The following is an 18,176-nucleotide window of genomic DNA, read 5'->3' as shown; positions in this document are numbered from 1 at the left end:
TTTTCTGACGTATTGGAGGAGGGGGAGATTTGGCATGCATTAGTTCACAGGGTTTCCCTCCAACAGCAGTACAGGCATTTTCAGTATATACAGTACATGTGCGCAAAAGTGACGTTTGTATGCACGGAGCCACTGAAATATGCATTCCTTGAATGCATTATTGAGCTCAAGGAAAAGTACACTGAGATAGATGCCAAAGTGAAAGAGTGCAATAAAAGTAAGAGAGGGGGAGCAGGGCTCTTCAATTCCGTCTTTTCCGCCCCTCTTTCTAGCAACATAGCAATGTAATCATTCTAATTAGGGAGAGGGGGAAATATCTTTGCAATCATAAACACAACAGGAAAAGAGGAAGCAGTTACATAATCCCACACGTTTGCACACAGTATGGAACGGCATCATGTACAGCATTTGAAGGCAATCTGTCATCGTGCAGAGTGGACTCTGCCAGGCAGTAGCTTTGCTTTACATGTTGACATGTACATTACACATGGATGTAAAACTGATACACTTTTAAAAAAGTATACACACCCCAATTTAAAAGCCAGCTTTTGTGATATTAAAAAAAGAGGCCAGACATATTGTTTCAAAACTTTACCACCATCAATGTGAAAATGACGTATAACTTGGCAAACTAAATTGAAAAAAATATATTAATAAATGAATGTGGTTGCACAAGTGTCCCATTAAAACCATTTAAAGTGCTTCTGATTAGGGCTTGGCGATATGGCCATAAATTCATATCATGGTATAAACTGCATCTCTTCACGTTAACGGTGTATATCACGGTATAGAATTAAGTGTTGTTTTTTTTATAATTTGCTTACTGGTTTACATAGTCCTTTATAAAAGCTGTATGGATTAAAAAAAACAAAAACAATAGAATAATGATGTTAAACAGCAGGTCTATTCTTTATTTTTGATTCATTGACATTAATTCCCAAAAAGATGGGGCACTATACAAATTGTGAATAAAAACTGAATGCAATTATGTGGAAGTGCCACATTTTAATATTTGATTCAGAATAGAACATAGAGAACAAGTCAAAAGTTTAAACTGAGAAAACTATGTTGATTTAAATTCCATGGTGTCAACAAATCTAAAAAAAAAGTTGGGACAAGGCCGTTTTCACCACTGTGAGGCATCCCCTCTTCTTCTTACAACAGTCTGCAAACGTCTGGGGATCGAGAAGACAAGTTTTCGAAATAGGAATCCCGTCCCATTCTTCTCTAGCACGCGTCTCTCGAACTGTTCGACTGTCTTGGGCTTTCTTTTATGCACATTTCCCTTTATGATGCGCCAAATGTGCTCTAGAAGTGAAAGAAGTGGACTGCAGGCTGCCCATTTCAATACCCGGCCGTACCCTTTTCCAACGCAGCCATGATGTTGTAATTGGTGCTGCACGTGGTCTGGCATTATCGTGCTGAGAAATGCAAGATCTTCTCTGAAAGTGATGATGCCTGGATGGGAGCATATGTTGTTCTCCAATCTCAATATACCTTTCCAGATGTGGAAGCTGCCCATGCCACACGCACTCATGCCACCCTATACCATCACAGATGCAGGCTTATAAACCGAGTGCTGATAAGAGCTTGGGTTGTCCTTGTCCTCTTTAGTCAGTATGATATAGTGCCCCACAAGGTTTTCTGGAAGTATTGCTGAGCCCTTCCTGTGATTTCCCTTCCAGTGCGCATTCCTGTTTGCTGTGCAGTGCCGTTTAAGGGCCCGAAGATCATGGGCATCCAGTATGCTTTTTCGGCCTTGACCCTTACACACAGAGATTGTTCCAGATTTTCTGAATCTTTGGATGATGTCATGCACTGTAGATGATGATTACTTCAACCTTTTTGCAATTTTTTTGCTGGTAAAGACCTTTCTGATATTTCTCCACTATCTTTCTGCGCAACATTGGAGGAATTGGTGATTCTCTACCCATCTTGGCTTCTGAGAGCCACTGCCACTCCGAGAAGATCTTTTATACTCCAATCAAGTTGCCAATGGACCTCATTAGTGGTAACTGGCCTTCCAGCTGTTTTTTTTTTATAAGTGCAATTGACTTTTCCAGACTCTTTTTGCTACCTGTCCCAACTTTTTAAACATTTGTTGGCACCATGAAATTTACAATCTACATATTTTTCCCTTAAAATTATACATTTTCTCATTTTAAGCTTTTGACCTGTGAAGAGGAATAAAACTATTTGTCCTCTTTGCGTGTTCCAAAACTTGAAGACAGATTTAATGTAAGAAAAAACACCTTTGCAAAAATGATTTTAATCTAACAGAGATCTCTGGACATCGTAACAGACTCCAATTCATCACTTAACAGGTGGAATTCAGAGCGCCGATTGTGCCTCTTCCGCGTGTAAAATGGCTTCTTATAGTCAAAACCGACCGCCTCTCTTTCATTTGTAGACAAAACATACTCTCTGGGTACTTTTCCATGAGCGATGGCGAAAACAGAGTCAGGGGTGCATGTTCGAAACAGATTCTGTTCTCAAGGACCAAATGTGTTTTCCCACAGAGTAGGAACTTCTAGACCAAATAATATGTCCCAGCTTAAGGTCAAATTATAATGAGTTCAACACTACTTGCTTTACATGTCTATAAAACCTTTCAACATGGTTAATATAAAGAATTAAGATGTTAATAATGTGTAACAATGGTTAATATATGAAAATAAAGAATTTAAATGTTAATCATATCCAACACCTGTCATCTATGTTCTATTCTGAACAAAATGTCCAAATTTGGCACTTCCACCTAATGGCATTCAGTTTTTATTCACAATTTGTATAGTGTCCCAACTTTTTTGTAATTGGGTTTGTAGAATAGATGATGGAAGCCTAGTCGATGATCATATATTGTAAACCGAAGTGACGAGTTGGACCATTGATTGTAATTAAGTAAAAAAAAAAACAGTAATATCACACCCATCATTCTTCTTAAGGTATGCCAGCTTTTATAGATTGATAGGAAGCTTACATTGTTTAGATATTTGCAATTATTAACAGTTAATGCATTGATGGATTTTTGATTGACTTTGAAATGTCCGACAGCATTTGAATGCATCTGCTGTTTGGTTCGTCAAACGCTGTCATTTGTTTACGCTCCCGTTAGTGGCTCGTTGCTAACGCTGCAGACTTGTGTCATATCATACAATGACAGACTAATAACACATTTTTGCATCCTTAATTGGCAATTAAATATAATTTCGAGGTGGCAAGTCGACTATTGCGTGAGGACGAGTCAAGCTGGCCGCCTTAACTGCGAGCCGTAAGACACGCCAGGACGCAGATACGATGGCGTCATCAACATGCGCTATGCGGTGACGTCATCTATCTTCTGCAAAATGTATACCTTATATCGATACACCGTTTATATCGCCCAGCCCTACTTCTGATAAACCCCAAATAAAGTTCACATGTTCTAGTAGGCTTTTTGTTTCCTTGTTTTGGTTTCTAGAAGAAGCCTAACAATATTGTGCCAACACTGGCTGCTACTTTAAAGATGCTACAACCACCAAGCTTTGCTGACGGTGTGGTGTGTTTATAGTGATGTGCAGTGTTGTACTTGTGCCAAGCAAACCTTTTTTTAAACTTTAGCTGAGAATTTGAATTAAATGAAAATATGATTGCCACAGTGTATTTATGGTTTGATTTTCTTGGCACCATAAATGATGGCGGACATGGAGAAGCAATTAGCTTTATGCTCTTACTGATAATACTGAATCTGGACAAACATAAAAAAAAATTGTTATTTTTTCAGGGTCTGACAAAAGTTGACTGACAAGTAGCTGAAGCCAGCGGGCAAATTGGTACATGGGCCATGCAACCTATAGAGTATACTAATCAACTGATATACAGTCTTTTGGATTGTTAGTTCCCAGAGCAACAAGCCTATCAATTTTGAAGGAAATCAGTTCCATCTTGACCAATATGGCACTGATATGTGGTTGTAGTTAATGATTAGGGTTAATGTGAGCATTCAGCTTTAGGGTCACGGTAAGCATTAGTGTAGGTAAGTGTTAGGTTTAGGGTTAGGGTTAGAATAGAGTGAGGTGGAAGATGGACAGTACACTTGGTGAATTAAGCTATTTTGAAGCCTGAAACAAACATGAAAGAGTGAATATCCCCATTACAAAGCCAATGAATCATTTGCAATTAGATTTAAATGTTGTTCCGCTAAAGCTCTTTTTTCCCCATATTATTATGGCATGTTATTTTCAGAGTTCTATTATCACCTATGTCATAGTTGTGAAAATGTAGGAATATCTGATTTGGACTTTGCTGTGCCTTTGCATTGCGACTGCATCCAGGCAGCTTAATGTGCAGAAGAAGAAAAAAACATGGGCAAAAAGGAGGGGGCAGACTGCTGCCTCCTTTATGCAAAACATAAAACAAATTTTCAATACAAAGTCCTACCTTCTCACAAGACCCCACTACGTCCCACCTCCCAACACAGCCCGATGGCAGACTTCAAACCAATTCACAGTGACACAGGGAGGTTGAAGTGAGAAATCTGGATGGATGGATGGAAAAAATTAGCTATGTGGCACATAAAATCCCCTCAATTGTCAAGGCAAAATGACTGATGCCGTTCTTGTATGGATCTCATTAGATTGCACTGATCTGAGTTTGGCATCAATTTGAAATAAAAGCGATAGAAGCGATATATAGTATATACTGTATGTTTATGAACTGAAATAAGGGATCAATTGAAGAAAATTCATGTGCAGAGGGTAAAATTTCTGTTATGACTCAAAAGAGATATCTGACAAGTAGTAAGAGCTGATGGTCAGTCCATATTGCACCCCCTCCCCCTGCAGCATAACACAATAGCAGCAGCACAATTATCACAATGCCAGTAACGTTTAAGTGGACATAACAGGTTATCAGTCATTGAGGTGCTGAAGGCAAAAAGACCTTGAGCCAATCCACACCAGGCGGTGGGAGGAAGTCTCCTTCACATCAGAAGCACCTGAATCCACATGACTGCACTCCAAGGCAATCAAACACGGCCGGTGTCTGTGCACCAAAATCTGATCCTCCTGCTTACATTAAAAAAATAATTACACTTTTAAATGGGTCTCTTCAGGTTGAACTGAGTTTAGGTAGGCTTCAGCACATTCAAATTCAATACCCAAGTTCTAAAAAGGCTGATGCCCTTCCTTACATGAAAGTATTAATTACACTTTCAAATTGGTCTTTCTAAGTACAAACTTATTATTGGTGGGTGTGCATTCAAATTTGATGACCAACATTTAATAGGAGACACATCATGCACTAAAGATGACTTGACTTGACTTTTTTTTCATTAATTAAAATATTTACCAGGCGTCTTAACATGTCTGTAATGTGTTTGTCAAAATGTGTTTGTCAAAATACACAAAGGATCTGAAACATATTTCCTTTATTGCAAAAATCAAGCCGTTTTAGGCGCCACTTCCTCATATACTGCGGCATTTATGCACGGAGTGGAATACCTTTGATGGGCTGGATGTGACTGTAACTGACTATATTAAATTCTGTGTGGACAACATCATACCAACAAAGGAAATAACGGTTTACCCCAACAACAAACCGTATATTACTAAAGAGGTTAAAGACTGTATTAACCGCAAAAAAAAGGGCATTTAAGAACCAGGACAGAGCCCAACTCAAACTGGTTCAAAAAGAACTCAAACACATGCTTAAAAAAGCAAAAAGGAAGCACAAAGAGACTATAGAACAACACTTTGCTGCTAACAACTCCAAGAAAATGTGGGACACCATGAGGAGGATCACCAATTTGACTCCTGCTCAAAAAGGTCTCAGCACCCTAAATGACCTCCAGAAGGCAAGGGAGCTGAATGACTTTTATTTAAGATTCGAAAACCCAGGACTTCTCCTCTGAATGTGGGGAGGTCCTGAGGTCCATTTCAGTGAATGTGCAGGACTCAAGGCTGGTGATTCATCCCCATGATGTCCAATCTGCTTTTAGGTCTGTCTGCACAAAAAAGGCCTCAGGACCGGATGGGATATCTGCCCTTCTGCTAAAATCCTGTGCAGAGGAGCTCACAGCGGCATGGCAGCCCATCTTCCAGAGATCTGTGGACTCAAACTCCATTCCCAGTCTCTGGAAAAAATCAGTAATCACCCCGGTTCCTAAAAAACAATGTCCTGTGGTCAATAATGACTTCAGGCCTGTGGCTCTAACTTCCATTGTCAGAAGTGTTTCGAGAGGCTGATGGTGACTCGGCTCAGGGGGGAGGTGGATGCACACTTAGATTCCCTTCAGTTTGCCTACAAGCGGGGTCGCGGCACTGACGATGCTATCAACAGCATCACACATCTGGTCAGCAAACACCTAGACGGCCCGAAAGCTTATGCACGTGTGTTGTTCGTTGACTTTAGCTCAGCGTTCAACACAATGCAGCCGCACCTGCTTTTGGGTAAACTGAAGGAGATGAATGTGAACCCGTACATCTCAAGGTGGTATCACTCCTTCCTGACACAGCGCACACAGCAAGTCAGGGTCAACAGCTCCCTCTCGGAACCCAGAATTATAAGCACAGGCGCCCCACAGGGCTGCGCCAGCTCCCCGGTCCTCTTCACGTTGTACACAAATGATTGTGTGACATCACACCCAGAGAACTTTATCATTAAGTTCTCTGACGACGCTATCGTCAGCTTGCTGCAGGCCGGCAGTAGCCCACTGGACAAATTTCTCTATTTCTGAGAAATAGTCCAGAATCATCTTGTGCTCAATGTGGGGAAGACAGAGGAGGTGATATTTGATCCAAAAACTGTTGTCAGGCCAGTCGTCATTAAAAGCAACCACATCAGCCAGATGGGTTCATACAGGTATCTGGGGGTCCACATCGACATCACACTCAGCTGGAGGGTACATGTTGGAAGTCTCTGCTCCAAACTCCAACAGCGTCTCTACTTCATACGCAGACTTAGGGTCTATGGAGTGGAGCAGAGGATCATGCTGTTATTCTACCAGGCTGCATTGGAAAGTATCATCAGATACGGCATTGCGGCCTGGTACGGCAACCTGACTGTGCAGTCAAGATCACAGATTGCCGGTCTGGTACGGGCTGCCATGAAGATCATGGGGGTCAGGAATCATCCTTCCCTACAGATGCTTTATGAGCGGTCAGTCACCGGACTGGCACAGAAAATTGTTAATGACCCGACTCACATTCTGCATCATGAGTTCCAACTACTGCCTTCCGGCAGGAGATTCAGGGCCCCCAGAACCAGGCTGAACCGCTACAAAAACTCATTCCTGCCGACATCCATCAAACTGCTTAACAACCGACATTAACTCAGTGCAATAAGATATATATATATGCAATGTTGTGTACATACTCGTGTGTATATATATATATATATATATATATATATATATATATATATATATATATATATATATATATATATAGGAGTGTGTGTGTGTGTATATGGGTGTGTGCAATGTACTTCTCTACACATGTATACTTCTGTGAAGACTTCTGGGAAGTCTTCTACTTATTGCTGCACTTCTTATTTATTTAATTTTAATTTCATCTCTTTTTATTCTGTTGTTTTCTCTTTACTGTAAACTGCAGCTGGACGGAGTCCAGGAAAAAGTTCCCCACGGGGAAAATAAAAGTATATCGTATCGTATAGCTCAGTAGTAGAGTGGCCGGTTTTGATCCTCAACCCTTGTGACCATGTTGAAGTTTACTTGAGCAAGACACTGAACTCTAATTTGCGCTCAGTGGACATGGCAGCAGCAAACCACTGGTGTGCGAATGTGAGGCTTTGAAAAGCGTTTTGACACAATACGGTGTAGATAAAGTACTATATAAAAAAGGCTCCATTTACCATATAGCACTACTGCAATATTAGCAGGCAAGCCCGACTTTCATTAAGTTGACACCCAGTGAGCCAGATTTTGCTGAAGCGTTCCTACCAGCACTCGGCTGCCTCCACTTCAGCTTTGCCCGACTGTGAGTGTGCATCGCGGCCCGCTGCTTGCTTTTACTACATGAAGAAGAGCTCCTAGAGTGGAAAATAAGCAATGTCAGTGAAAGCATTTTATATAGTGATGGGCATGACAGTTCTTTTAAGTGAACTGAATCTTTAGAATCAGTTCATTAAAAAGAACCGTTCAAAAGATTTGTTCATCGAATCGTTCGTCTACGCAAACCCCCCTGCACCACCCCCTCCCCTTTTCCCCCTTCGTCGGCACGGACGAAAAAAAATTAAAATTTAAAATAAAACACACAGTTAATGTTATGTTGCTACATTTGTTGTCATGAGTGTGTTTCTACCAAAAGCAAAAGTACATTCACTCACTGAATCCTTCCTGAACCGAAATTGGCAACACGTTCACTCACTGACTCGTTGACCCACTTTGGCTAACGCCAATAGCATAGGAGTACGTTCGCCCGTGTCTGTCGCTGGCTGCAGATTGGTCCTTTGCAAAGATTAACAACATGAGAGTGGCTGAGCTGAACTGAGAAAAGAACGAATCACTTCAGGAAGTGATCCGTTAACTCACGTTCACTGAAAAGATTCATTCTTTTTTAACGAAATGTACGTGAACGACAACACTAATTTCATCACATAAATGCAACAGTCTGTGTATATCACACATGCAGAATATAAATATCCCCTCACCCACATTGACAAATTAGCTGAACCTTATTACATTATTTTGAGAAGCTAGCTAACGCTAAGGTCATGAACCCGAGACGCCACGACAAACTTTTGTCTATATAGTATCTATATTGAGATTTGAGGGTGTTGTACAACAAAAGGTGATGGTGAAACACACGCTGTAATAATAAACAAAAAGCATGTAAAAGCTTCCAAACGCTGCTGAGTCATGCGGCCGTTTGAAGCCTCCCCGAGCTTCCCGAAAACGTCTGTGCAGTCCTCGCATACTCAGCTGTGTGACAACACGTGTGTGCATATGGAGTTGTATATGTGCTGGAGCAGCTGTGCATTCCAATCAAGGAGCATTAACCCTCTCGCCCCTACGCGCGCCACCAAACCCCCACCGCTACCGTCTCCGTCACATTATCCACTAATATCCGCTTGCTTTGGCACCATCTGGACCAGTGTCACAGCTACCAGTCAGGATACGTGCGTTTGCATCTTAGTCTGTCTGGGCAATGAGGAATTAGCTGGTTTGTGTTACATCTCCTCCCTGCTTATGAAATAAATCACCGGGCAAATCTGGTCATGGCAACTCTCTTTATCATGTAGCCATATAATGATTACTTGTTAGGTAATCATTGGATGAATCATATCACACTAAAGGTGCTTGATGTAATTTCAACATTTTATGTATTTGTATACTCATTATTTCATTTTATTAGTAACTGTACACTCTACAAATAGTTGGGATAAAAGTAACCCAATTTTGAATCAGAAATGGACCGATCCACTTTATGGGTTAATTTGACCCAACTTTATGGGTTGTTTGAGACAAAAAGACCCCATTTTTTGACCCAAGTAAAGGATCTGACCAATATTTTTTTTTTTATACTAAAAGACTCAAAGTTGGGACAAATTTACCCAAGTAGAGGATTGGTCCATTTTTTACCCATACTTGGGTTATTTTTTACCCAACTCTTTTTAAGAGCGTAATATTCAATGTATAATTTGCTATTTTTAGTTGCTAATGATAGTGCACCGTCAGTAGATGAATGCGAAGTAGGCCTAAATCAAGTAACGTCAAGTCATCTGTTAAGCGCATTTGAGTGCCTTAATAAGTGGAAAAGCAAGTGAAAGGCCATTTACTGTCATTTAATAATACATACAATATGTACACACACATACAATACATAATGAAATATTTTTGGGGATACTTTAAAATTTTTTTTACTGTTTATTGTTTTGTCTATGATTGATGGGCAACCACTTTGTGGTCAGCTGGGATTGGCTCCAGTTGACCTGTGACCCTGAACAGACAAATAGAAAATATAGATGGACCAATTGATTTATTGTTTTAATTAATTAAGTTATTGTGGGGGGGGGGGCAATTCTGACTTACTAACCTTAGTGGTGCGATGTGAGTGTGCAGGTGCAAATGATGGAAAAGGGCCCATTTCAGCATCTGAATTTTATAGATACAGACGCTCCCCTACTTACGAACATTCGAGTTACGAACAACGGTACATACGAACATGTCTGCGCGTACAGTATGTCGAAAAATGTTCGGAAAGAGATGCTGTAAGTTAGATTTTGTATTGCGCGTAGTGCTTCTTTCCGCCGCTAATACCGACGCTTGGCGCTGTGAGAGCTCATTGGAGGCTCAGTAACGTGTCGAGGGGTAGGAGGAAGGAACGCCGGTCCCCATGAAGGAGGAAATAACTTTTGAAGCCGATTCCAGCGACGACGAAGAATCTCTCATGATATAAAATCCTCCTCTTCCTCCTCCTCCATCATCTCCTTAAGCATCGAGTACATCTTCCAAAAGTAAGTTAAACTTCATTTTATTTAACTTATTACGTACATGTACATACTGTGTGTGTCTCTCGCTCTCTCTCTCTAACATACGTAGTACAGTACAGTACTGTACGTATTCTCTCCATTTTATTAAAAGTTTTTTTCAGTACAAACCAATGCAGGTTACTTGTACAAGCCTTAAACATACTTATATAAACCTTCAATATACTTAAATAGGCTTTAAACATAAATTATAATACAAAATATAGCACTGAAGCAACTTACGAACAAATTCACCTTACGAACGATCGTCCGGAACGTAACTCGTTCGTAAGGTGGGGAGCGTCTGTACAATTAAGAATGTTGTAGCAACACTGAAAATTGCACACTGAAGCATTTTAGTTCTGAATGAACCCCAAACAGACAAACGTGACACAGAACATTAGGAAAAAAAAAAAATCACCCAAAATGCATATCTGAGTGCCGAACACTGTGTATGAACGGGACGCATGTGTGAGTTTGTGAGTTCTGCACTGAGAGGCTTCCTAACAAGTTTCGTGGTGACATGGGTTACTTGACACATTCTCACTAACGAGACAGTGACACATGCACACAGCGGAGCAGTGGTTTGAAAAGTCTCTGGATAGCCACATCGTGAATTACCATTTTATCTGATGTGCTTTCAAATGAGCCTGCTCACTAATACACCGTTCGCTGACCTCGAAGTGTTCTGCACATAAGGCCACTGGGGTTCATGTAGCGTTCCTCTCTCATTGATAATCTTCTTATCTAATGTATCTTCTTCCCTGTGGCACCCCTTCTGTCTTATTTGATGCATGTTCCAGGAATCATTTTATCGATGTATCTGTTTTGACACGTGGCATATTTAACATGTGGCATTAAAACATATGTTCATCAAGAAAGGATTACTGTACAGTGTTTTCCTCTAATCTAAATACTGCCTTGACAGGATAACAACATGTTCATACTTTAGTTACTCACATGCCGTGGCTTATGCACACATACACAATCCCACGCAGTCCTGACCTACAGAGGTTGCGAGGTTGGCAGAGCTGGGTCACTCGACCTACACGGCATCCAATGATAGTCGCCATCACATCCAGTCGACCAATCAGAGGGCTGCATCTAGGAACAGATGGAATCCACTCGTTAAGCTGGGTGTGCGACTTTGTTTTGAGCTTTGATTTATAGTATTTCTTAGAGAGAAAAAAAGTCAAATGTGCTGACATTGAAAGCATTCTGATGAACCCACTTTTGACACACCTGAATAATCTAATAAAACCCAATACAGACGCTCCCCTACTTACGAACATTCGAGTTACGAACAACGGTACATACGAACATGTCTGCGCGCATGTCAAAAAAATGTTCGGAAAGAGATGCTGTAAGTTAGATTTTGTATTGCGCACCTTTTTCCGAGTACTGTAGTGCTTCTTTCCGCCGCTAATACCGACGCTTGGCGCTGTGAGAGCTCACCCAGCATTGGAGGCTCAGCAACGTGTCGAGCAGCAAGACCCAAATATTGAACGTTGCACAAAGGTTGCAAATCAATTGAATGATGCCATACAGTGCTACCGCATCATTTATGATGAAAAAAGAAGAAAACTGTGCAATCGTCGTTAGATCGCTTCTTTCGGCCAGTTTCTAGTAAATCCTCCAAGGAAGATACTCATCAACGCTCATCTTCTTCTCCGCGACCCTCAACTTCTTCCTACATTGAAGTTACGGAGGAGGAAGTAACTTTTGAAGCCCATTCCAGCGACGACAAAGAACCTCTCATGATATAAAATCCTCCTCTTCCTCCTCCTCCATCAAATCCTTAAGCATCGAGTACATCTTCCAAAAGTAAGTTAAACTTCATTTTATTTATCTTATTACGTACATGTACATACTGTGTGTGTCTCTCGCTCTCTCTCTCTAACATACGTAGTACAGTACTGTACGTATTCTCTTTAAATATAAATTATAATACAAAATATAGCACTGAAGCAATTTACGAACAAATTCACCTTACGAACGATCGCTCGGAACGTAACTCGTTCGTAAGTTGGGGAGCGTCTGTACTGTAGCAATTAGGAAAAAAGTATGCCCTAAAAGAATAATGCTCATTTTAAACAGTTCGACTACTTTATTAATCAGCAAGATAATATTTAGAAAATACTCTCAGTATGCAGTTCGACCCATTTTTTATATCGCTGATCCTCATTAGGTATCCCAAGCGAGCTGGAGCCTATCACAGCTGACTTTAGGCGAGAGGCGGGACAGCCCGGATTGATCGCCAGCCAATCACAGGGCACACATCAACAAACATTTTTTTTTTTTAAAAACACATTTAAAATCTAAGGATAATTTAGAGTATTTAATAAAGTTGCATTGCAGAGTTTAAAATGTTAAAGATGTTTCTTGCTAGTACAAAGAGCCCTGACTTTTTAACTGTGACTGCACCTATCAGTTTGTATCTTCCCTTCAGTGTGGAGTGTTTGAGGCAGTTGCGAGTAAAAAAGTGACAAATTCCGCCATGCACACCTTGAACCTACCTACCTATGTATGTTTTTAGGACTCTGCACACACACAGCCAGAGCCCGGATTTGAACCCACAACCTCACAGGCCGCCTCTACTCCACTGGTATTGCAGTAACACATAGAAGTAATAAAATACCTTTCTAATATCAAAACACAGCATTAGCATCTTTGAGAATGCATAATTTATATAGAGCTCTCAGTTTTGGTTCTCGTTATTAGATTGATAGTGCTATGGAAAGCTGTACCCGAAGTTTCGTTCTATTCATTTATCAGGGCTATAAAACAATAAACTTGCAAATGGCTACATCTAAACCTGAGGGCACGCAAGCACATCAACATTCCACAATTTCAGCATCTCGCTCAAGGACACTTTGATGATGGACTCCCATCTCGGCCACCTGGGTCACAGTTGTAGAATGTAGGCGACATTAGCAGGCAAGGGTAAAATAACCCTGGTAACAAATCTCGCAGACAAGACTGTTTTTTTTAAGTGGTGCCAGCCTGTGTCTGAAAATTGCCCTTGCACTTAAAGGGTTATTTATACTGTCTTCACTTACTCAACTGGCTAAAGGGCCACCCGACAACTTGGTGCATTCCTTAGCTCTTTTTTAACCAATGTTTGCGTGCTTGTGTGTGTGTGTGTGTGCGCGCGGCAAGACAACTAGCGCTTGTCAGTCAATTTACGGGCTTGTGTGGAGTTACACAGTGCAGCTGCTGTCATATCGCAGATCAAACAGGATCCCCAGACAGGAGGCGAGGAGGAAAGTAGGAGGAAGATAGGAGGTTGGGAACGCAGAAGAGGTTGCTGGTGCACTTAGGAGCACTTAATAAAGATGCTTCATCAATTGTCAGCTGCTTTGACTCATTGAGCTTCAGAGGATGTTTCAGCCCCATTAGACCAGGATGAGATAAGATCTTAGAGTTTTTGGCGGAACACTTTGCAACCGCAACACACTGTCAGAAGCCACAAGTCAGAAGACCCAGCACGCCTTAGAGTGAAAAGCAAAGGATTAGGGGATTTTAAATGAGGACAACTCATGCAAACAATGACCATAACAAACAAACAGAATAATCCAATTAGCTCCAATTTTTTGAAACCTCTGCATGGCAAGAATAAGAAAACACTTCAGTGTTGCTGTTCATACATTTGCAGAAGACAGATAACTTTTCATCGATCAACTGCTCTATGGATGTTCGTTTGTGTGAATAATTAACACTATAGATGAGTTAAAATATCTGAATATCTTTTTTTTTTTTTAGCTTACAAGTTGGGTGTACATTAAAAATGTATGCATTCTATGTAAATGTAAGAATACTCCACTGTAATCTCTGACCTAAATGACATTTTCTGCAACATCCCATTATTTTCCTAACCATTAATTTACTCTAATCTCCTTGCTGCGGGCGATGCAGACCTTGTAATCCAATTGGTGCGTCATTTGCTAATTCTGCTGAACAGCATTGATCCAGATGGCGTGAAAAATCACTCGAGGGCACGGTTCGCTCAAAACACAGCATTCTGTTTAAATGAATTTAGCCATCCATCCACTTTCTATCTTATTTATTATTTAGTAGTCCTTTGTTAGAGGGTGTCTAATCTAGCACTACATAGTGAGTTTATATAAATCTGGTAGAAAACATATTATTTGAAAATAGCACATTGTGGAATCTCTTCAACATCAAAGCATATCAACAATTTCTTCATTTTAAGCAAAAAGTCCGTTGTAAACTAGCCTACCTAACTGGACGACTGTGAATCTGGACATCTCATATGAGAATTTTGGATTGTCCAACAAAACTTAAAACAGGCCTGAAGCAATGCACACATGTATTAAAATGACAACTTTTTGGGGTCAACGCCTGCAAAACCAAATTATACAGCATGATGTTAAGACATTTACTTTTTAAATGGATAATAGAATAAAGATGGAGTGCTTTGCTGTCATGTTGCCCACATGAATAATATGCAATGATTGGGATACAATCAAAGCAAAAGAAATTGAGTCATACGAGGAAATCTGTTTTCTGTTTTCGATATTCTACTGCTTGTGCTCATTGGGATTGTGGGTGAGCTGGAGCCAATCCCAGCTGATTTTGCTCACAAACCGTGGACTGGTCACCAGCAAATCACATGGCACTTATTGACGAACAACCATTCACAGCAATGTGTAGACTTTTTCTATCCACTGGATGGATAATTTAATAATTTCTTCACTTAGCCTAAAAAAAGCATGTTTTCTGCAATGACGGAGGAAGGAGAAATAGAATCTAGTTTCAACAAAATACTAATATTTGAGATGGCTGAGTGCACATTAGAAAGTATCATTGCATGACTTTCCAAATGATAAAAAAAAAAGAACAAAGTTTATAACAAAGCCAAAGAGAATGAGAAGATAAGGACGGAAGAGCGATTGTGGCATGTGCAAACTGTCAGAAAGTGTGTCAAGACAAAAGTGTGACTTCCTGAGAACTTGCGCTAAGCAAAAGAGGATGAGTCAGAGGATTAGAGGGAAGATCAAGATTTACAATAACCGTCAAACCGGGTCCTCTTGACAAAATGCCTGTTAGGTTGTAAATGCAAGCAGCAGAGTGACATCTCACAGTTGAGGTATTTATGATCAACTCATTCACTGCCATTGACGGCTATAAAACGTCAAAAATGTATTTGAACTATTTCTATTAATTTAAAAAAAAAAAATCCACTTTTGTTAACAAGAGTATGATTTTTTTTTATTGTACATTTAGAACAGATATAAAACTTGTGATTACTTGTGATAACTAGTGAAGTCATGCGATTAATTACAATTAAAATGTTTAATTGCTTGACGAGATGATTATTAAAAATTAGGGGCATCAGGCAATTAAAATGTTTAATCGTAATTAATCGCATGACTTCAATAGTTAACTCACGATTAATCACAAATTGTATATCTGTTCTTAATGTACAATAAAAAAAAAATTTTTATACTCTAGTTAACAAAAGTAAACTAATAAAAATAGTTTAAATGATTGTTTGACAGTTATAACCGTCAATGGCAGTGAATGAGTTAAAGACACTATTATATACACAATACATATATGTGGTGAAATAGTGCACATGTGCAGTCAAAATAAATCAGGGGTCCAAGATCATAGGATTAGGATTAGACACTTTCTGGAAAAATTGTGTTAATGTCTAATGAGCTATACAATGTTGATACCAATCAGAAATGACAGCAAATAATCTACCACACATTAGAAATTTACAAATATCACGACAGAAAGATATTTAGTTGTTCTTCCAATGATATGTTTTAGACATGGTGACAGAAGTTGTAACTGATGGTATGTATTGTGGGCTGTTTAGGGTGTGTAGCTTGAACACAATATACTTCAAAATAAAACAGCTTCAAATGACTATTACACTATTTTCGGCAAAGAGCAAACGTGTCACAATTTTTGCCAAATCAACCGGAAAGAACAAAGTAAAATAGAAGATTTCAAATGCATTCAATTGTGTGCATTGAAATTGAACAATTTAGCGTGAATTTTTTTTGAGACAATAATGCTAATTGAAATACCTCTATGCTGTAGGTACTGGGTCAATAATCCTTTATACCACATTGCAGAATGAGAATGTTCACAGAAAAAAAAAAAAAAAAACATTTTCACATAATCTGTTTCATGACTAGTCAAGAACAGGATTTTCATCTTAATAGTTGCGCATTGCCGGCACGGTGGCTGACTGGTTAGCACGTCCGCCTCCCATTGCTGAGGACATGAGATCGAGTCCGGGCTTCGGCCTTCCTGGGTGGAGTTTGCATGTTCTCCCCGTGCTTGTGTGGGTTTTCTCCGGGTACTCCGGTTTCCTCCCACATTCCAAAAACATGCATGGCAGGTTGATTGGACACTCCAAATTGTCCATAGGTGTGATTGTGAGTATGATTGTTCGTCTCTGTGTGCCCTGCAATTGACTGGCAACCAGTTCAGGGTGTACCCCGCCTACTGCCCGAAACCAGCTGGGATAGGCTCCAGCAACCCCCGCGACCCTTGTGAGGATAAGCGGTAAAGAAAATGGATGGATGGATAGTTGCGCATTGCGAGTTAGGATTTGAAGGATTAAATCAGCGTTGGTGATGAAGTAATTGTTAAGAGAGTTAGGGTTATTCATAGTAAAGACAGCTCTCCCATTCTTACTGGCAGAGCTCAATGAATCTCTCCTACTTACATAGTGTCAAACAAAATGAGCCGATTTCTTCTTTGCCCTGTATTGCTCTCCATATACCGTCCCCTCCAAAAGTATTGGGACGGTAAATTCAATTTCTTTGTTTTTATTGGATACTGAAGAGGTTTCAGATCAAAAGATAAGTAGGAGACAAACGCTCTGAATTCCGGATTTGATTTCACAGCATTTACATTTCATTTTGTTAAACAACTCGGGACAGAGCACCTTCTGTCAACCAACCCACTTTTTGAGTGAGCAAAAGTATTGGAACATGTGACTGGTGGGTGTTTCTAGTTCCTTAGGTGTTGCCTTTTAGACTGATTGCTTAAACATGAGGTCGTGCTTGGTTTTGGCTTTCACCTGTGAAAACTGCATTTACTGTTAAACAAACAAAGACCAGAGAGCTGTCAACAAGACAAAAACAAATTAAACCTGAGGTAGAGGGAAAATCAATCAGAAATATTGCACATGCATTGGGCATAGGCAATACAATGATTTGGAGTGTCCTGAAAAACTGGTGTACTGAGCAACAAACATCAGCCAAGGGTGTCAACAGCATTTGATAACATTGTGAGAGCGGTGAAGACACACCCAAAGGCAAAAGTCGGTGACATCACTACCAACCTCCACAGGGTAAGGGAAAGGTATCACAATCCACTGTTCGAAGAAGACTTTGAGAGAAGAAATGTACCAACCATACCACAAGATTCAAACCAGACATCAGCAAAGAGAATCGGAAGGCAGAAGTACACAGATGAGCTACGAAAGCTTCGTGGACTCATAAGACCAAGAACCTCTACCAAACTAGAAAGAAAAGATTTGCTTATGATTCAAAACACACAAGCTCATCTGTGAATCATGGTGGAGGTAATGTCAATGCTTTGTTCGCATGGCTGCTTCTGCACCTGCCAGACCACAAGATCACAACCGTGTGTATAGAGTCCTATTAGCAAACAATAACCACACTTGCCTGTTGTCATATGTGTCAAGATGGGGGAGCTTG

This window comes from Vanacampus margaritifer, chromosome 2 (genome assembly GCF_051991255.1).
Source record: "Vanacampus margaritifer isolate UIUO_Vmar chromosome 2, RoL_Vmar_1.0, whole genome shotgun sequence".
In the NCBI taxonomy this organism is placed as follows: domain Eukaryota; kingdom Metazoa; phylum Chordata; class Actinopteri; order Syngnathiformes; family Syngnathidae; genus Vanacampus; species Vanacampus margaritifer.
This window is presented reverse-complemented; position numbering follows the sequence as displayed.